General features: G+C 46.8%; 1 protein-coding gene across 2 annotated transcripts in view; it reads left to right on the forward strand.

Moving 5' to 3' along the window:
- The window catches only part of LOC122567248 (protein dachsous), a 213652-nt gene that overhangs the window by 90847 nt on the left and 100325 nt on the right, over nt 1–22480 (forward strand). The window contains exon 1 of one of the 2 annotated variants that reach the window (XM_043725621.1): nt 3624–3642. The exons of the other annotated variant lie outside the window; for it this stretch is intronic. The gene's annotated coding sequence lies outside the window, so the exon portion shown is untranslated. Of the gene's footprint in view, nt 1–3623; nt 3643–22480 lie in introns of those variants that run through there. 2 annotated transcript variants of the gene reach the window in all.

Raw genomic sequence — 22480 nt, forward strand, 5'->3', positions numbered from 1 at the left:
ACGTTGTACCGTGTTGTAAGTCGTGAGACAGATGGCGGAGGAGCGGCGAAGGTATCGAGAGGAAATGAGTTCACCGGTGATCGAAAGACGGAGAAAAGCAGACTCTGTATCACGCGTCGTGTACACGTGGTATCCAGAGTGAGAGAGAAAGCCTCGTCCATATAATACTCGTGTCTGTATACCGATCGGATGCCTGAGCTAATCAGACGGACATAATTGATCTCACTTGTGATCTTGAGATTCGAAAGATCGCGGATGGAGAGGGGCTCGAACCAATAATTATTGTTAATACCGGCCGTCCCTCGCTCTTCTACCTGCCACTGCCACCGCCATCGGCCGCCGCCGCCGCCGCCGCCGCCACCGCCGCCACCGCCACCGTTATCCCCCGTCTCTTTCTCTCTGCTTCTTCGATGCCTAGAGACGTCTCTTGCCAGCAAGCGATATGGTCGACGTTTTTGAATTCTCACCTCCTTTTCTTTACATATATACATACGCACTAAAGAGGCAGTGGTGGCCGCGCGTTTGTGTGCGCCTCTTTACTTACGTATACGTGTGTTATTCGTCTTGGTCTTCCTCTCGTACCCTTCGTTCCCGAGCTTTTTCGTGATCCTCCTCATCATCCTCCTCTACCTACGGCCGTGTGTTCGCGTTGCTTCAACCTCGTCCTCTGTTCGCGTTTGGGCATCTTTGGGCATTCTTCATCGACCCTTCCTATCAAGAACCGCGTTCCTGTTCAGAGCTTTTATTTATATTAATTTCGTGGACTTTTTGCTTTTCGATGGTTTCGGAGCCTCGGTGAAGCGCAGAAAATATGAAATAATAATGATAATAATGAGCCATTTTGCGCGTAATAATATGGTAGAAGCTCGCGCGATTCGCCGGGCTAATAACGTCGGATGCTATAGGTTGGATGTATCGCGGTCGTATCCGTGGATCCGTCCGCGCTCCTTCCTTCGGTTGATCCTCTTCCTTGGCCGTTTCGTCTCTTTTCCCTCCCCTCTCCCTCTTTCGCCGGTTTCGTTTGCGTTTCGTTGCCGAGCCGCGGCGATTCCCGCGATTTTCTGTCGTTCGCATCGAACCTTCGCTCGTTCTTTTCTTGTTTCCCTCGATCGTCAAACCGTCGAGGGTCTGTCGTTGTCCATTCCCGGCAAAAAACCCGGGCAAAGGAAATGTCCGCAAAAAAGTGGGTTAACGAGGCGTTGATCGTGGTCGATTTTAAATAATTGCCCGGCATAAAGTGGATGCAATTGCACTGGCCATATCGGCCGGCTACAGATTATCCCGTACATTGGTCTCCGCCGCAACTAAAAACCTGCGCGTCCTTCGATCACAAGTGTCGCCGCTATTTCGCAAATTTTATAGCGAATCGTTGGATCGTACGACGATCGTATCGCGTAAGTACCTGCGTATAGCCGCCACCACGTCGGAGCTATCCGGTATCGAGTCGTAGAATAAGATGACGAGGGGGACACGTATTACGTATACGATCGGCAGCTCGGTGGTGCGGCGATCAATGTACGCGGCCGATAGAGGACCCCGTGGTCATTTTGCCTCCTGCCGCGCCACCGACCAAGCCTCTAAGAATTTTATGGCACGGAATGGGATTTGGGTACACTTAGCGGTCATAAAGCGGCAGAGGTGCAAAGAGCTATCCGCGGCCAACCCTCCAGCACCAAGTCGGCACCTTTCATCCCGAGGGGATCGACGTTAGGGGTAACGAAGCTTTTACAAGTTTGCTCCGCCCTTCTACCACCGGCGAGAACACACTTCCGTCGAATCTCTCTATACCATTCCCCACCGTTCCTACGAATAGCCATTTTCAAAGGAAACGTTTCGTGCCGTGCATGCTCGCCTAGTAGCGCGCCGAAGGAATTTACTGCGCGGTGTTCCGCTTCCCGCAACGATTACCACGGCGACGCGTCCTCCGCTATTAACCGAACGACCGTACAAAAACGTGGAGACGGGGCAAAGATAATAAATTCGGCATCGGTTGAGCGTGAACACCGAACAACGCGGTAAAAAATTACGCGAACCAGAGGAAACATCGGGGATGGTAGAGGTGCGGTGGTTTCCGGCGCGGGAGAAGACAAAGAAGGAAGAAAGAGCTGGTCGAAGGTTACCGCGTCCTCGGCCTTGTTCGGTTCTTCGACGTAGGGCGCGAGAGAGTGGCTTGTACCTCACACCCAATCAACTTAGATCCGCGGTTCCAGATAAGGTGTCCTCTCCCTCCAGCGTCGCGAAGAGCGAGCAGTCCGCGCGTATATACACGTCGTCAGCGTCCTGCCGGTTAAAGGCAGCCTCGACGATGGCACTCGCGGGGGCGGCCTGCGAATACTAAGTCACCGGGCGCAAAATACACCGGAGGGAATCCCCACCCGGCGCTTCTTCGTGTTCTTCGTCCTTTGCCTCCTTTACCTCCTCCCACTCTTCTTTTTCTTCCTCGGCATGCATGCACCCGGGTAACGAGCTTTCATTAGCGACGCTGTAGGCTAATGAGCCGTGTTAGAGCCACTACGTGGACGGCCTCGAACGCTCAGATCCACCGCTCTGACTTCGTAGCTCGTTGCTCGCTCGCTCGCTCGCATTCTCTTCTCTCTCCATCCGACTATGTTCACGATCGTCGTCCTTTTCCGTCTTTCTCACGCCTTTGCCACGCTCTAGCGATACGGAGTCACTCGTCTATCCTCGATCGCGGGAAACCTCGAGCGACGCGAAAACATCTTTCTCGAAACGTCGCCAGCGCATCCGCTATTTAGAGGTCGCAAAGTTTGAAGCAGGCGACGGAGATTATCAAGCGGCTCGTCCTTTCGCGAGTAGTAAGCGAAACGAGTAATCTTTCGATCGTAGAGGTCGACTAATAATTGGAATTAATTCTCAAGGGAAAGCTCGTGACTGTAATCGGGATTGGAAAATTTGTCGCGGTCAAGCTCGCGGGCAACTCGATAACGTTGGCGATTTGTCCGTGAAACGAGGTAGGGCGCGATAAATTCTCCACGCGAACTATGAATTGTATTTCGTGCGTATCTAGATACCGTGGAATATGTTTACACGTATATCGATTATTGAATAGAGAACCGGCGTGGCGCGGCGGTCGCGTAACGGTCGCGTTACCAGCTATAACAGGCAGCGTATTGTGTCGTATTTATTACCTGGTAAGCCCTACCGTGCCGTTACCGAGATTGCCGGCTCTTATTTTCTCGTTACGTTCGTTTCTCTCTGTGCACGCATGTTTCGTATAACGACGTTGTGTATCGTTCCCGGCAATCGCGATAGATAGGAGAAAGCACGCTTATCGACCGTCGTGGACGGCCAATGGGCCAAGGGAAATGTCCTCGATTATCATTACCGATGCTACTTACTACATTAACAGCCCGTCTCGACGTAGGATCCACCTATCGATGATTGAGTCCGACTAACGACGATCAATTTTTTCTCCACGTTGCTAATTCGAATTTTCTTTTTCCGTTTCAGGTAAGTTGTAACCAAGACGTGGCACGAAAACGGTAGAGAACGATGCAAGATATGATGACCGATGGAAGGAGAAATCAGAAACACGGACGAGCAAACGATTAGCGCGGAATCGCGAGCGGGGATCGCCGTTACAGTGCAGAGCCGCGACGAGCTCCTAGCAAGGAAGCGCTGGTATTTATGTTAATTACCGTCAACGTTAATTAGAGTCGGTGCCCTCGTCGTGCTGCGGTCGCTCGACGGTCGAGGACAATCGCGGGAGAGAGGGGACGGTAAGAATAACGAGAACTCGACGAGGAGGACCGGATTCGAGCCCCGGTCGCAAGAGCAAGACGAGAACAGTGCTGAGAGAAAAAGAGAAGCGGGGTAGGAGAAAAAAACGGGAGGAGAGATCAATCGAAGTTCCTGGCATGAAACTCTTGGTTGCATTGTCTGCCATGGACGATCGGGTTTCGGTTCGCGTATCGATAAGTACCGCAATTCTCGTGGCTGAGCATCTTAATGAGATGTCGGTCGTCTCTGTCTTTTCATATCGCGATGCCTTCCTCTCTTTTTTTGTCTTCGACTTTCCTTCAAGTCGCGCGATTTATGAACGAATCCATCGATTAGAACCTAGCGAAATACGAATCACGATAGCGCCACGTGATCATATTCTCGCGGTTCCCGTAAAACGCGGGCACATTACGCGGTTAGACAGATACGTAGAACGGAAGCGCAAGAAATAACGAGAAGACGTTAATCCATTATCGTCTCACGGAAACGCTAGCACTTAACTATCGATCGATAGAAGCATCGTGTGAGAGCATCGGTTTTCGCGTGTCGGCTGAGTGTTCCGTGTGGAAGCTCTTCCGTTTTCGCGGTTGCGTAAAAATCGTTCAGATGACTGCAGGCATAAAATCTATAAGCGAGCGAAAAACGTTAGCTGCGTGATGTTGATTACCTGGCAGCGGTGGGAATTTAATGATACTCGTGCAAGAACTGGAATCGTAGGACATTAACGCGAGCGATTCTCGAACATAAAACCGAGGGTCACGAAATAAAAAGTAGGGACAGCGAATGATAATCCTTCGTTTAATCGTGGAATCTAGATCTTCCCGAATATTTTGCACGATAAGATCGGAGAAAAACGGCCGTGTTCGCGGAAAGCCAAACGACCCTTTAACGTCGGTTTCCACGTTTCGCGTACGATTGTATTTTTTATATTATCGAACAGCCGCTCGCTGCTCGGTATCCTATGATGTTACGGCGCGTATTCGGTGACACGTACGAAACGCTCCGTGTCACTGTCCGTCTTCCACTTGTTCTTTTTCGTCGAGAACAACCAAGAGAAAACCAGGAGTGTCCTTCGAGAAGGCAGCGGGTACGATGACTTTTCAGCGGAGCTACCGGGGATCGGAGAAACTGCTGCCAGTACTGGACAACTGTGTACCCGCGGGACAACCCGACCGACGGACATACGTAGCTACATACGTGGTAACATAGCTATGGAAAGAGATATGGGGACGAGAAGGAGGAGGAGGAGGGGACCGCGGGCGGACAGTTTATGATACGGTACGACTTGAATACTCAAACGTGCCGCTAGTCGTGTCCTCTTCCTCTTGCTCCCTCCTTCAGGCTCGCTCCTCTTTGCGCGGCCACGATCTGTCTCTAACCGACTATCTGCATCGCGACTTTAACTTTTCTTCGGTTACGTTCCTGGAGACCGTCGAGGAACGAAACCGCCGGCCGCACCAAGCCGATTCAATGGCATAGTTCGACGAACGCGCGTTGCGAAATCTCTCCCTCGGACGGAACTTGGTCGAAGAAGACGATCCGCAGCTGCAAATAATTACGGACGGACCTTTTTTCTTCTGTACGTTGCAGCGAATCCTTCCCTTCGCAGCTCATTCGTGCGAAAGTTCGAACGAATGTTTCTCGATTAGGGTTATTAGATGGCTGGAAAAATTCGTGCCACGCCTGTATGTGGAAAAACCCGTTTTCAATCCCGACCAGGAACTCGTAATGATCGTGACCTATTAAGCTGCCCGTTTACGGGCAAACTACGAACTATCGTTCGAAGTCGTTCATGAACTCGAACGGTCCACGGATGTCTCAATATCATCGAGTCGACTTCCTGTCTTGCGACGTGTGATTATCGCCTATTTTGGGAACTGCCGGGCCGAAGCATGCGTTTTCTAACTAACTGATTGAAACTCGTCTATATGTTTCAACTGTAACCAATCTTACATCAACGAACACCGTAAACCGCAATATTTACGTAGCAAAATGAAAATTCAAGGATTTTAACGACAGTCACCATCACATTTGTTATAGATAATCGATCGGTTTGCCCACTTCCCGAGTAATTCGCCAGTCGGTAGGACAGTGGCAGGGATAACAGGTAGAAGGTCGGGGAATATAAATTACGCGGAATTGCTAACTAAATTAGCGCCACTCCAAGAGGTATTTATATGGAATTGGATATATTGCGTCTGCCGGAACGCGGCGCCGTAAGCACCTGCAATCTATTTCGCCTCGACCGATTTATGACGGTTCACTTAAACCGAGGTTCCGGCGAATACCATCGGCTTTCCAGTAATTGCGTTATAGCATAATTTCATTTCGGATGTATTTTGGAGCATCGCGGTGTTCGCGTGATTCATTCGATGCCAAATTTGATTTACACTCGTACGGCATAGCGAATTGGTTCAGAAAGCACAATTATAATCTAACCGTTGTATAGCGTAAAAGAATTCGAAAAATCTAACACTCGAGTTTTCGAAAAGATTTCGTAACTATGTTGATCTTGCGTTAAGGTGGCGCGACTTTACCCATAGAGTATCAAAGTGAATCATGGGTATCGTAAGATCCGACAAGTTTCGGACTGGAGCTCAACGGCGACGGCGACGGCGATGGCGACGACGAAGAAGAAGAAGAGATTGGCGAAGCCAGGATGTGGATTCCGCGCAATTAATTATCGGGATCGGCTTGGACGCTTCGCGCGACAGAAAGTATCCGGTTACCTGGGCTACATCGAAGTGAAACGGGAGGGAGGGAGTAGATACATCCCAGACGTATTAAAAGTTCTTTGGGATCTCGTGGAATTGGATAAATTCGTCGGCCCGTCGCCTCGAGGACAGCACCGACTTGTCGTGGATTTACTACGGACTCTACCGTTGTACCCGAAAACCGCGTCGCGAAAACCGAATTTGCGCTCTCGCCGCGTGCTAGCACAACCATATCGAATCTTCGGCATTTCGTCGCCATGGATATTGGGAAAAGCGGTAAAATCGACGCTATCGTGTTTCTCGATTGAGAATTTCATTTCGATCGCGGATGGTCCCTCGTCTTTCCGTCGTCAGCGACGGAATCTAGAACTCGAGCAAGGGGAGCTGTGGACTGAATTATCAAGTCGCAGGAGTCGGTTCTTTGGCGAGCAGGAGGTCGCACGGGTTACGAGGGGAACGAGGTAGTATGGCGAGAGGTAGGCAGCACGACAAAAGGGGACAAAAGCGTGCAAAGCAAATGAGCGTAAATAACCGCCTACGCCCCGCCGCGAGACGTTCGACACCTTGGTTCGCGAGTGCGTTGGTCCCGGTGCCATTATTTCATTAATTAGTGTCACTCGCAGCCAGCCGTAGACACATAAACACGAGAAGTTCTGCGTACGGGCCGTGTTACCGCCACCCGCTTTGTTCACCTTCACCATAAACCCTCCGAAGAGAGGATATTCTTCTCTTCCTTCCTCTCTCCCTTTCTCGGCCTCTGTCTCTCGCTTCACGGCCGGATATTTTCCCTGCATCCTCCTGTATGTACGCACGACCCTTTTCTCCCTTTCTGTTCCTCCTTCGTTGACTCTTTGATCTTTCGGTTTATAGTACCTACCGGCAAGCCGGAACAGTGTGAAAAGCGAAACGATCTTGTTTAAGACGTAACGCTGCGCCGAGCCGTCAACGTTACACAAATTATGAACAAAAAATAAGAAACTGTCTTAATTAGTTAAATAGCTTGATAAAAATGCAACGTTCCTGTTTCGTTCGATGCGAAAACACACGATCTTGCCACTATCTGGACGAACGTAATTTAGAACGCGTAACGACACGATTTTACGAACAAATGAACGCGGAAATTACTTGTGTGTAACCTTTGCTTATCGCAAAATCAAAATTCCCGATAAACTTCGCTTATCTTTACACGCGCTGGACCCGGAGACCATAGAGATCGTAGGCCTCGAGACTCGAGAGGTACAGAAATGTAAAGAACGTTCGGTAACAAACTTCATAGGGAAATACGTTTCGAACAACTTGCGTGTGACTCGACCGAGGGATTCGACCAAGAGGTTCGCTCGTCTTTTTATTAGAATTGTATTATTATTTCGACCGTTCCGTATTGTAAATTCTCTACAAGATTTGAACGCCGTACACGCGAGAAGGTTTAAGCAACATCACTTCTGTACGAGATCTTGGAATAACGTGTATTCCAATCTTGTCCTTCACCGAGAACTTTAAAGAAATAACTCTTCCTGCTTCCAGAGCTCTCTGGTCTATTATGCGAACAACATTCAACTTTAACCATGTCAACACATTTAAGATCCATAGAAAAAATTCAACATAAATTTTTGCGTTTGATTTCCTATAAAATTCATAAGCCAATCCCGGAAATTTGCCATAATTACGATACGATTATAGCAACTATTCTTGAGCAACGTAGATTTATATCCGACTTGTCATTTACTTAAAAAATTTTAAATTATCATATCGGTTGTTCCGACATCCTCGGTCTACTTCAATTTAATGATACACTCAGGAATCTTAGATATTATCCGTTTATTCCGCGTATCTCTATATCAACGTGCTCATGTTATTAACGATTGCATTAACCGCATTTGCAGACAGGCAAATTCGACAGGCACATCAACTCGACCTCTTTGGTTGTCTTCTGTCCCAATTTTTAAACCGTAAATCCGTATTACATAACCTTTCGTAGCTCTGCGTTCACGTTCTATGTATGTAATATCGAAAGGAATATATTATAATTATATATTCTGATATTTATGATTTATTTAGAATGAATGGATTGTACAGATGTTGATTAGACAGAAGGACGATGGTTGTTTAACATGAACTAGCCACAATAACGCGCTATAATCTAGACAACTCTCGGCCACGACGGATCTAACGTTCTCTCTCACGCGGACCATACTCTCTCGACAACGCTAGCAACACTATATCGACAACGTAACTCGCACTCTCTGACTTCTCGATTGACTCCCTCCGACTTCTCAACTAACACTCTCACTCTGACTTCTAGCATCCCTTTGTCTTTTCTTAGGTCCACCACGCACGTGTTCCGCAGCCGCTCGTAGCCAGGGTCATGTAGGCCATTTTTACGAAACTTATTCAATTGAAGGACCAACGACACATTGATGGGCCCGACGGCGCCTTGGCTCTCGCGACATTGTTTATGGTTTACTCGCTAACTCCTAAGCCTTTTGTCCGTGATACTACATGTATATCATACTCGCTGGTTTCTTACCGTATTAACCTTCTGAAGAAATATTATCCGTTAATTAAAATAAATGAATAAGTATGTAAATAAATATCCGTGAAGCCTTTTTACAATCGACAAATATATGGAGAAACGATCGGTAAGCCATCTTAGAAAGATATCGATTTGACGTTCCGTAACCAAGAAAAATTGGCAAGTGCGACGTTTCGACGATTCGAATATCGAGCGTAACGAGATCTCTCGTGTCGATTACAGCGGAACTACGTACTACCACGGTGCAAAGGCGAGAAAACAATTTGCACGTTGAACGACGCGTCACGCGATCAGGCCGATGTAGTTGTGGAACGGACAAATGGAATTTGTCTATAGAAGCGAGACAAGCGCGAGGTTTATTAAGCAGGGTGTAATTGCGTAAGCACACTGGAAGGCAGTTATGCGACTCGCAGGCAAGTTGTTCGCAAGAAAGGTTCGATTCATGTGGGTGAGCGAATCGGTAACCGGCTGCAGTTTGTAACGCAATACTTCTGCCGCTGCCTGCGGGGCAACGGACCTCCTTTCATTGCGATTCGTCAGGGTTTTCATCTTGCGACGCACTTTTAAGCTTTAACGCATAACCGCGCGGCTCGGCATGACTCTTTCGTCCGCAGAGTATCAACGTCTTTATCGAAGCAACTGTGCCCTTTCTACTCTTATTTACCATCGAATTTCGATTCTGCGCTCAGTTTCCTGCGCGAGGGAACGCGATATTTTCCAACGTTCGCGTGATGAATCGGACAGCCTGCAGCAAATTTCGAGTAGTTTAATACTGCGTGCTCGCGAAGGTCGAAAGACGAGTGAGATTGAATCACGCTGGTTATCTGGGCGAAAAGAAGAAGAAGGTTCGTTTCTTTCGAGATTACGATCGTTGTATAGTGGGCTATTTCTTCAAAGTACGTGGAATTAATCGGAAAATCTTGTTATCACGAATTAACTTAAAATTAGGTGTATTGACAAGTTCATTGTCGCCTGAAATCTATTCAACAAGCCTTGTGCATCGAATGTTTGAAAACATTTGAGAAGTGGTAAGTGAACAATCGATAATCGAGAGTCGAGGCTCTCGTCTCTTGAAACAATGTACCAGTCAGCCTTGGTTTCGTCTTCAGTTCTAACATGATATTCTGTTGCAAAGCGAATTTTTGTTATCCCATCAATTATGGATTCTTGTAATTCAGGTATTTATGTTTATATAAAATTTTGTTAAATCTGAATAGCGGAATAAAATAGTTTCGTTTCTGGAACATCAGCAATGAAGTATTGCAGACCTATTAAAATTCGATTCGTTAAGGAAACTAGTCGAAATATTATCAACGAGTACAACGATATAACGCGACAAATTTAATCAAAAGCTGAGGTACAACTTTTAGAAATTACGATTTGGTAACTCAATATGAATTTTTTGACACCACGGTTGATAGAAAAGCTGATGGAAAAAAATCCGAAAATGCTATATTTGCATAGTTACTCTGAAAGATATGAATATTTCACAAGTCATACAGTGGCTCGCGAAAGTATTCGAACGCTTACACTTACAAATTTCAATTAAAAAAATGAGGTGTACTAAACTAATTTATTAAAACAATTTGGTATCTATAGTGACGGGAAAGCCTCAGGATTATGCCAGTAAAATTTGAAAACGATTCAATAATATAGGCAAGAATTATGGAATTTATTAGAAAAATTCATGATAAGTGTCTAACAAAAGAATTTGAACTCTGTAACACTGTTGATAGTTTCTCATCTGCCTTTGCACCGAATGTAAACATCATTGCTAAATGAAAATATTGGTACGCTCACTTGATGTTAAGATATCGTTTCAGTAACAGCAACGTAAAAGTGTGCACAATAGTATTTAAAATGAATACCAGAAAGTCCGAAACAAAAGTGTGAAAGAGAAATAATATTTCGATTACGTGAGGACGGCAAATCATATAACAAGATTGCCGTAATTGTGAACAGAAGTAAGTTCACAATACATTATATCATAAAAAAGTGAAAGAATGAGGGAACACTTGCGAACAAAGCTCGATTACGTTCCAAAGAAATTGACTGGGAGAGAGGAGAAAGTTATCATTCGCGAATTAAAAAAAATCCTACTGCATCCGCTCCTCAACTCGCAAGTATGGTAGCTAATATGTTTCATAAAGAAGTTCACCCGGAATTATGTCAACGAATCTTACGAAACAATGATTTTCATGGCAGAGTACCGCGAAAGAAGTCATATATTAAAGCTGTAAATCATAAAAAAGATTGACTTTTGCAAAAACCTATATTAATAAAGATAATTCTTTTTGGGGTAAAGTCATCTTTTCGGACGAGTCAAAGTTTAACATTTTTGGCTCAGATGGTCAAAATTATGTGTGGAGAAAACCAAATACGGAATTGGAAATTCGATATTTACATCAAACAATGAAACACGGAGGTGAATCGGTCATGGTGTAGGGGTGCATGGGGCTGCCAGTGGTACCGGAAATTTGATATTTATTGATGGAATACTTGATAAATATAAGTATTTAAATATTAAAAAAAATAATCTTAAAGAAAGTGCCCGTAAATTAGAATTATTGGAAGATTTCGACTTCCAATAAGATAATGATCCTAAGCATACTGTTAGAATCGTGAAGGAATGGATCGTATATAACACATTACACATGTTAATTACTCCACCGCAAAGTCCATATATAAATCCGGTTGAAAATTTATGGGCTGGAATCGGGAAAAGATTAAATAAATTTCAGATAATCTCAAAGCAAATATTGAAAGATAAATTTATAGAAATATGGAACTCCGTTGAGTGTAGTTTTACAAAATCATTGGTTTACAGTATGGAACGTCGATTGAGACATACTATTGCTGCTAAAGGTGGTCCAACAAAATATTAATATTAAATAATTTAATAATATATGTAGCGTTCAAATACCTTTGTGAGTCACTTACAATGCATGTTTTTAATAAATGTATCATAGCTCCTAGCTACGTTGTTGAATCCTTTTCAAATTTTACTGACATAATCTTAAGACTTCCATCTTCCTATTGACATCCGCTTGTCTAAGCAAATTACTTTACTGTACATTATTTCGGTCATTGAAGTTTGCATATGTGAGCGTTCGAATACTTTCGTGAGCCACTGTACGTACGTAAAAAACAATGTAACCAGCAATCATTCTCCTGAGGCTTATCAGTTTTACACGAATATATAAGATTTATGGAACGTTTCATACATATGTCTTACAAATTAGATATTAAAAGGTGACAAGTCCGAGATATCGAAGAAAAAAGAATCATAGCTGTGAAGAGAGAAATTATCATTAGAATAACGTTTCCGATCGGAAATTGGATTGTTGATTGATATATCTAAGCATGATGGATGGCAATACTATCTTTAAGCATTTGCACAATGCCACACTAGTAACAGATATAACCGGTATTGTCGTAAATATTATACGAAGATTAACAGTTCAGCGTTTGAAGCATATATAAATGAAACTGCAGAATTATACGTAAATCTTTGCAATTAGTATCCTACGCCAGTTAAGGTTCATAAGATATTGATGTGTAGATCAACAACAATATCTAAATTTCTAATTCCGATCGGCCAGTTATCCGGAGACGTTCAGGAATCTAGCCATAAGGAATTCAAGAAATTCAGAGAAGAATTCTCCGGCAAAACATCAAGAATACGTACAAACATTGATATGCTTCATAATTTACCCTGATCCTGTTATTTCAAACTTGAGAACACTTCTTGAGAAAAAATACCACCTAACGTGAAAGATATTTTTTTGTCCTGATCAATACTTTCGGCCAAACGTAAGATAAAACAGTACTCTTAACGATAGTAATTGAAATAATAATTCAGACACTGAATAAAATAAATTAGTATTCTTTAATACCGACAGTTACTATTTAGCAATGTTACATTATTATATTGTGTTAAGATATATAGTATTGAACAATTATTCATTAATCTATAAGTTATTACTATTTATATTATTAAAATATTATTAGTAATATATGTAAACATAAATAACAATTCTAATTAAAACGATTTTAGTTTAAAAAATATTCGAGGCATCAACCTTTATAATGAATTCCACCTAGAATTCTGAAATGGGCCACTGTGCGTTGTACGGGGAGAGTGTACGGTTTGTTCCGAAAGGAAAGAGAGACCTTTGTATTTTCACGCCTTAACGCGATCATTCGGGAGTTAATTACCGAACTCGGTCATCGCACACTGTTCGATTGTGTTGCCCTTCGGCGGAAATTTCGTTCGTGCACGAGATTCATTGACTCGGCGATGTAGAAAGTCAAGGTGTCCATTGCGAAATCACATTCAAAAAAGTTTCGAGCGAGACACGTCGTACGAATCAGGATTAGTTTCTAGAACGTTTGTCATCATCATCGGTGCCACCGACGATTATTATCCGGTGTCTATCCTTCTGTCGGTCGACTTCTAATACTTCAGCACGGTTTCGAGTATTTCCCGATCTTCGTGTCAGCCGATCCTTATTTACGCAAAGGTTATCGCGTTAAATCATCCGATTATCAAACGATGCTCTGTCACGCTGATTCAATACCGTTATCGTGAACGCGGACACCCCTTTTTTTCACGGTGCCGAATCAAAGATGACTAGATGAGTCGAGAAGGGGACTCATGGCGTAATAACTTCCCGATTTCCAAATCCCTCCGCCGCTGCTGCTTCGGCCTAGGCAGGATTCCCCGAGAACCACCTACACTATTTCGCCTCGAAAGTGGATGCCGCGTAACTAATCGTAAGGTGTCAGTAACAGGGACTCGCGCGTTCGTGTGTGTCTGGTTGCTTAATTTATGTTCGTGCACCGGTATTCGTTCTAAAATATCCTTATTCCTGCTGGAGTTTGCTCCTCGTATGAGAAAGGAAGATAGACGTCGTAGAATGTTCGTTAGGCGATTCATCTTACCGATAGATGTATTCAATTCCAGCGTCTCGCGTGGACGCCCCTTTCCACGGAAATTCTCTTGGCTTTAGAATCCATTCTCGAAATGAAAGAATATTAGATCGAGGATGCATCGGCGCGATCGTCTCTATACGTATTGGAATTTTCACTCGGGATAGATATTATCATTATTATTAATGAAACGGATGAAAAATCTTTCGTATTGATAAAATTATTTCGAGAGAAGAGGGATTACGTTCGAAAGGATTGAAACGAGGAAATAGAAAAAGAAAAGAAAAACGCGTAATATCAGGGCACAAAGAGAATAGTCCGTAGCTTTCCGGGGTTAGCTTGAAAGGCGGCATCTGGTTGGCAGACTGCATTAATCCAAAATCCGAATTCTTCCCCGTCGATTGTTAAATTACCGTATTTATTTTGTCAATTAATACCGTACGTTCCCAGAGATCTTCTCGAAGCAAACCCTACGACCAACCTGTTATTTTTTCTTTCGTCTGGACGTCAAGAGAAAAGGCGCTGAGGTTCGTGGCGGTGGATCGACATTCGTATCCGTATACAACGGTATCGAGGCATTTATTGAATCGATATCCGGAGCCGTTTCGCAGCGGGCCCTTCTCCGAGGCACGTACCGCCTTCGGGCCTTGAACATTTTTCATCGCGCACCGACGCACCGCACCGACATTCTTCCGAACATTTGCTCGCTCCCTTTCACGTCTCTCTTTCGTTCTCCTGCTCGAAACTACGCTCGTGCGTTTCGGGGAAGGGTGGATAAAGAAGAAAAGGAAGGAAGAAAGGCAGGAAGGAGGAGAGGGAGGAAGAAAGGAAGGAAAGGGCGGAGAGAAATCATCCCCGCTTGGTTTAAAGTGCGTGAATTTCGGGGCGGCGTAGCGCGGCGTGGCCTGGCGTGCCGCGGATCCCACACGGGTCGATGCTCGACGAGCGTTATCGAGGGCACCGCACAGAACGATACATGTATTACGTTGCGCGCGAAAGATACATGGCAAGCAGCAGGGCAATCGCGTATGGGGTGAGCCGCGACTGCGTCGAAACGAACCGCGAGCATCCCGATGCTTTTTCGCCGCGGTTTCGCCCGCCAAAAAGTTTACACGGTCTACTCGTATCGCCGACTATGCCGATCGAACCGATCGACGATTTCTGGTTACATGATCCAAATAAATCAAGGTACCCTGCGGGTGACTTAATTAGGTGAGCTCCGGTTAAGGGGGAGAACTCGATTACGAGGCTCGGTGAAAAAAGGGGGCGCATGTAAAAGGTATAATGTGCGTGCGTTGCCGAGTATTCTCGTTGGGTTGATTATTCGGTACACGCCGGACACGCACCGCTCGTCCGGTCCTTACCCTTACGAATTCTTACTTCGCTCCGATGAATTATTGCTTTTAGCGTTGTGTAAGGCTTCCTTTCGTGGGCTTCACGCGGATGCAACGCGTGATAAATGCCGAGTCGAATCATAATAGGTACCTAGATAAACATTTTTTTATCTCAATCGTTCTCTCTGGTCTACGATTTTGCTTCTCGTCTCGTCTCCTTTCCTCTCCATTCGACGCTTGGTTAAATAATTTCGCGTCATAAACGACTACTCCTCTGTTCGTCCGACTCGCGGCTGAAAGAGTTAGGAGGAAACGGGATACTCTGTTCGTTAAGGCGGCCGTGGTGCTTTCTTGTGGTGCGCATTGTCAATAATAAATTTATTCTCGTCGATTCATTCGTGACAAGAGGCTCGGTAATCACCTCGTAAGCGGCAGTAGATACTCGCGGAATGGCTGCGCGACCGCGCGAGTTACGAGCAAAGAAACGTCTAGAAAACGTCTAGCGCATAGTTGGCACGCTGTCACCAACTATTTAGAAAAGCTAGCACGATCGAACAACGCAGACTGTGACGAGTTCTACGAGAATGTCGCGTTTCTTTCTGTTGTTTAATTTACCTTGGGACATATGGCAAGTGGCGCGTTCGAAGCAATTTGCTTCGCTTTTCGGCCCGAGCTTCTGAGTCTCGTTCGTTTTCTCCTTAGATCTCGTTGTTGACTGTGTTCCTCCCGTCTTCATTGGCGGACGCTTTCGTCACACGCGACGTACTGCCGATAGGTCAATAGTCTTTTCAAAACGAATAGTCGTTGTTTGATTCCTGGAGTGAAACATGCGCTATTTTTTAAAAACACTGCTGGTTAAATTTGAACGCGGAGGACAGAACCGAACAGTGCATTGATGCGGTTGCCAGAAAGAGAACGATCGACGGAGATAGGGAATAAAGTGGCGGAAGGAAGGACGGAAACCGATAGGCTGTGGTGTTGCCGCGAGTATACGGTAACGACGCGACGCACTGCTTCGCGACTAATTAATGAACGTTGCTTCGATCGATTTACATTTACACCTCTCCCCGCATCCCCGTGCTTAACTCCGAGCAACAGCACGAACACCTCCTCCTCCGCTTCCTTGTATCATTGCCAGCCACGAATACGTAAAGGTGCAGCTTCGTTAGCGCTTCGAAACGTTCCACAGATCCTCCTAGCACAGAGCTTGCCGAACATCGCAAGCACAGCCGCGCTGTTGTCTATACATTCCCGGCACTTATGGTATATTTTGTTTTCGTCATGATCCCTTCCAGGGCCAAAAGTCTCCTATATCGCAGAACTATGGCGCCCGATTTAGTAAAAAAAATTAATTGTACAAAACGGAAACTCGAGAAAAAACGCATCATCTTACGGTGTACTTACTTAGTACCTATCGTTTAAGGAATCGTCAGTGAGGAGGAATTCGCCTGATCGCTGGTTTTCGACCGATGGCGTTCTCGGAACGACGTTCCAACGAGAAACTACGTTGTTCGCGAGATACAGCGAAGCGCGCGCCAGAATTTGAAAGGGTTTTTGAGGTATCGTAATCGGACGAGAAGGCGGAACGATCGGGAATGGCGTTCCGAGGATCTGGGAAACGACGAAGCGAGAAGGAAGCGAAACCACCGAGCAGTTGATTCCTTCGGGTCGTTGAGCGTCGACCGAGCAGGGTAATCGGTTGTGCGTCCTCGTGCAAATAGCATTCAGCCGCGAGGGGCACTCTAACCGTTCTTGTCTCTGCACGCTGCATCAAAAAAGGATGCTATTTTATCTTACTCAAGGACCTTTCGAACAGCTCGCAGCTAATTTTGCGGTCGACTAAACGGCGACGCGAGCAGGAGACCGAGGGAAGAAAGAAACCTTTCCTATCTTCTGTGCCGTTTACGTTCGCTTCACCAGCCGCAAGAAAATGGAAATTGCTTGCTCGTCCTTGAAGTCCTTACGCGAAACTCGTAATACTAGGAATCTGGCTTCCTCCATACCGCGGACACCTCGGAGTTCACCGAAGCTGGGCTCGACGTTCCTTCGTAATCAGCTTGCACGCGTTAAGTTTTTGCTGGAACACGAGGTGCACCGTTATTTTTTGAACGGTTGGCGCTCAAGCGAGATGCGCTTCGCCTCTGGGAAGGAGGTAAAGACAAGCGCGCAACGGGTCAAAGGAAACGGGTCGAGAACGTCCCTTCGTACTCTGAGATCTCGGTTGCCATGCCCGAAAAAACTTGTTCGCGTTCTGCACTCATTGTTAGTCGAAAAGACGATAAACCGTAGACGATTTCGAAGTCTGCTGGTTGGTTGGTCTTTTCCCAACGTACCCTTCAAATACGTGTCGTTCAATCGTTCTCTTTTTCTCATTTCCATATTAAACGTTACGCCCCCGGTTGTGTGCCGTTCGATAAATCGAGATCGAGGCGTTGGAGCCGATCGCGCGTATACACAATTTCGCATCGTTTTCGGGCCGCGTTTTTTCTCGTCGAAAGAAGCCGTTCCCGTAGCAGGTAACATCGCTATTTCGAGTTTTGTTTTTTCTGCGCTCTCGGTAGCATTTAATCTTCGTGACTGCACATCCCCGCGTGTCTGAAATGAAAGGATTCTTTGGGTTGGTTAGTTGGCGCGCGATGCGTGAGGCCTGGCAAGGTGCAAATCTCATACACCTGGATCGTTACACCGTGAATCAGCGATTGCCTTTACGAAGCCGGGGATATTGAAATGGGGCTGGAAGAGGGACGTCGAAGGCTCGATTTACGAAGATGAGGTGCGCTCGGCTTAACTCGCCTTCCCCGCCTCTGTCGGTGACGACCTCCGGCCGTTCCATCGTGCGCCGATGATTATCGAGATGAAACGTATCTTTTTGTATTTCTATATTACGTATCATTAATGCAACTTCTTCGGTTACGTTAATAACGATCGTGTCCGATGATGTCGTCGGTTTTTCGCTTTAAAAATATAATCGTTATCGCGTATCGCCGAATACTTAATATATATAGTACGTTCGTCTCGGCCCAGTGTACACAGATAAGGAAGAGGGCGGTCGTCGTGGTATTTCTCGGGAAGGAGATGGAACGGAGAAAAGGGCGTTCCTTGTAAAAATGTCAACCGATCGAGAAGAACGTTTTGATCTCCGGAGGTGTGTAACTGCTGCTCGATCCTGGCATACTCTTTCGGGCCATTCGTCGACCGATCGAGCACCGGAACGAGATACAAGGTAATAAATTACTATCGCGTCGATAAAGAATGTCGATGGGGTCCGATGATAGAGGCTGCGTCTCGGAGAACGCGGCCTCGGTGGTTATCGACCGCCTAATAGACTCGTTTCTGGGTGTCATTCCCGATATCGATGTGGGTGATTGATCCCCACGCGATTGTGATTTTGGTGCCGACGACGATTTTCGTTCTTGAGCCTTAGAGCGTGACTCCGACCAGCTTTTCCATTCATTATTTCGTGCTCGATCTTATCCGCTCTCTTTATTGAATCTATTCACGCAGCGTTAATAGGCTCTGACGGACCAATCTAAATTTCATTCTGTTACCGTGACGTCACCGTATTTTCGTGCCTCCGGGTCCAAAGATAGAACGTGACTCCGCATAAACAACGTTCCGAACGATTTCCCAATCGTGCGCGCAGCCTGGCTCGCTCTACGCGACGATTCGTGAACGCCGTAAAATGCCTTTTCTCGCGTTCCCGCGAACGCTCCATGACAATCTCTTTTCAAATCTGCAGTGGCCGCGTTGTCTCGTCGCAAAGCGGTTCGATGAATCAAACGTATCCGGAGGCTAATAGCTCTCGGCTCCAGGAAGCGAACGAAACGAGCCGCCTTATCTCGCACGGACGGTATTTGTCCAGAGTGAAGAGCCAGTGGATCGATCGTAATTGAATCTCAGCGCGCGTACCGAGCGCCGGCCTCCTTGCTTCTAGCCCTCGCTTTATTTTGCAGTCAACGATGATTCTTCCTCTGACCTCGGAACCGAGCAAACGTGATTCTGTTTTCTCGCTCGACGGGCTACGCTACGCTATGCCACGCCACGCCACGCCACGCCACTCTGCGCCACGTCGCGCTCGCGCCGCGCAGGCCCGTCCGCTTCTGCATTTTTCCACGTACGGTATCGTACGGGGGAAGGTTGGTCCGCGGCGGCCGGCCACCAAATCCATCGAGCGAATGGAAAGGAGAACGGCCGAGAGAGGGTCTTTGCGGTTGTAAAGCGGTAATCAGACACAACACCGAGCCCTTCTCGCGAGACCATTTTCGTGTCGATGTCCGAGGTCATCGTGCTGTTTTTAAACTCTCTTATTGCGTCTACAGTGGCCGACAAACGGCAACGAGTCGGCCACTCGCGAGCCAACGTTTCTTCGATTTTATTGCCAATTCGGCGCTTGAACATTGCTCGGACGTCACGAATCCTCGCCATGCTGCTGACGAGCGATCCAACGATAAAAATCGACGACTGCCGGACGCCCGTATCGCCATCTACGCATGTATATCGTAACCGTGTATCGGCCGCGAACGACCCTCTAAGAATTACCCTCAAGATGCGTAATAACGAACGGAAGGAAAATGTCGATCGTTAAAATTTCATTCTCAGCGAACGATCAACGACGCGATAAACATCGTTTGTTACGAAAGAGGGTGATGTGTGTCTTGAAAAATCGTTGTTCATTTCAAAAAAGTGTTCCGTTCATTTATCCTCTGTTCGATCGAATGTTCGGACGTCCACGGGAGGATGCCGAATCGATTAATTACGTTTATTACGAGGGTTGTAGTCAGGAGACGAGATTCCTCTCGCGATGATCCTCGCGTCGTAAATTACGCGACTTGGCCATTTGTTTGGAGAATGTTCGGCTCACGATTAGGGGTATGCCGAACTGCGAGCAGTTATTCGTTGTAACGGCAGTCGAATGGTATCCGTGTTCGTGTACGAACGACTCGTTGAAAAGATTCTCGAACCGTGACACGCGTTCCAAGTATTCGACGAACCGATCTCAGTAGAATCCGCGGTAGACAAGTGCTCCCGCTGTTACAGCGTCGCGGTACACAATCGCCGTGCAGGAATGTAGACCAATCCTTTCACGCGTCTGGTGAGCGTATGTCTTAACACCTGCACGCAGCCTTTCTCGATCAATCTTGGGCGTCGTTGATCGATCGGACCGGTATTACATAAAATAGAAACGTTCGTCGAGTTCCTTTTCTCGCGTCTAGCTTTATTAATCCGTTGCCGGTGTACGTCTTTCGTCGAATTACCCTGCCTTATGATCTCGATAATACTCGGTCACGGGTGAAAAGTGAACATCGCGCGGACATCGAGCAAAATTACGATCTCGATTCAACTTCCGGCGGTTATATCGATTCGCATCTCGGTCAAAAGCCAGCAATCGTATCTATATATCGATAAGATGAAAGAAGGTACGCGTCTGAAAGGCACGCGAGGCACGTGTGCCACGGGCGAGTGGAGCGTCGTCGTCGCGTTGCTCCGGTGGAAGTCGATGGTGACAGTGAGGCGCGATGATGCAAGCGCACGTGTACACGAAACTATGCGCGCAGTCATCAGCACGGTCAGTCGAGGACGCGAGCACAATGGCTGCATCGGTATGCGAGACACACGGCTCCTGCGACAACTCTGCCGGTGCATTTTGCCGATGTACAAGCATCGGTCATTTGCGCCAGCGAAGTCGTTAGATCCGTGTTCCTTTGTACGGCCGGTGTAAAATCGTTCTCGGGTCAAGGGCTAAAAACGCATAGCGTACGCTGCGTTGCACGATGAAAGGGTAAATACCTCGATACTTTTTTAGCGAAAGAGTACGGCGAGGTGTTTCAGTTTTCAGCGGGCGCTCTCGATTGTTTGGGGCGGGATGGTAGTTCGAATCGTCGGAAGGTTCTATTATTCGTTCCGCTCGGGAGACAAGTACAATGCGTACACGATGTACCGGTGCCTCGTTAGCCATCCACGACGGGAGGTTGTAGCTGGCGTTTAAACCGAGCAACAAGCAATCCCGCTTACGTATTTACATCGTCGACGCTAAGTAGGTACGCGTTCTATTCGAATAGCCATACAGCAGGGAGGAGCGAGTCGATCTGGCTCACGCTCGGCAACGCAGTCGCAACGCTCCAGCGATTCCGCGGGGAATCTTCCCGACGGGGGTGCGCTGATCGGATCGCAGAGAACGGTGCTGCCCGCCAGCTTGTTCTGCGATTCGATCGATGCGTACACAAGGCCCTCGCGGTGTACCAGCTATGGATGACCTTCGAATCCGACAAATAGAAGACAAATCGAGGTCGAGTTCAGGCCGAACGGGTATCGCGGAACTTTGAGAAACGCGATCCTAATTGGCCGCCTGTAAACGCGCGATTTATGTCTTTCTACCTGCACGAGAACTGTCCTGGGAATAATTAACGAAACGAGGATCAAGAGGAAAAGGAGAGCTCGTAGAATCTTTCTCGGTAGCCTCGTGGAATCGAGTTAAAACACGCCAGTTCTCGTATATCATGTTATTTTCGCCTGTTACTCGAAAAACCAGCGATGTTAATTAATCAAGCACGCTGCTTCTTTATTCGCTTTCGTTCGCTGCGTAAAGTGAGTTGTAGATTTTTATCGGGGCGCATCGTAACGCGGAACGAACGTTTTCGACGGGGCGCGCGGCCATCTATTCAAATTGCAGGAAGTCGAAATTATTGTTGGCTTCGATAGGCGCACAAGCCAAGATCGGGATGCCATTACGTCGCTGAGATCTCGAACACGTCCCGCGGTGGCATCCACCGGCGGATCGTGATTCTACACGCTCGCAAGATTTCTTATTTACGCGGTCGGCTCTGACGAACGTAAAAGAAAAAAACGTCCGCGGTTTTGATCGTCCTGCCGCGAGATCTCTCCCGTCCTTCGAGCGGCGCGTCCGCGTCTATCCAACCGTTCGTTATTAACTTTACGCTATCTTGGACGACCATCTTTACGCTGCCGGATCGAGTGAGGCGTATCTACCAAGTTCTTGGCCTACCGACATTACGTGGCCGCACTCAAACGCATCCCCCCCCTCTCCCTCTATGTTGCAGCGTGCGGCTACGTCAGCGTCTTGCCGACCGCCGGGTAACAGGCTTAGCTCCGTCTCTCTTGAAAATTGCCCGCCATATTTTTACCATATTACTTCATTTTTAAGCCACCTCCCGCTTCTACCGAGACTCGACGCCACCATCACCACTACCATCGCTACCACCACCGCC

The sequence above is a fragment of the Bombus pyrosoma genome, linkage group LG4, assembly GCF_014825855.1.
Source record: "Bombus pyrosoma isolate SC7728 linkage group LG4, ASM1482585v1, whole genome shotgun sequence".
Classification (NCBI taxonomy): domain Eukaryota; kingdom Metazoa; phylum Arthropoda; class Insecta; order Hymenoptera; family Apidae; genus Bombus; species Bombus pyrosoma.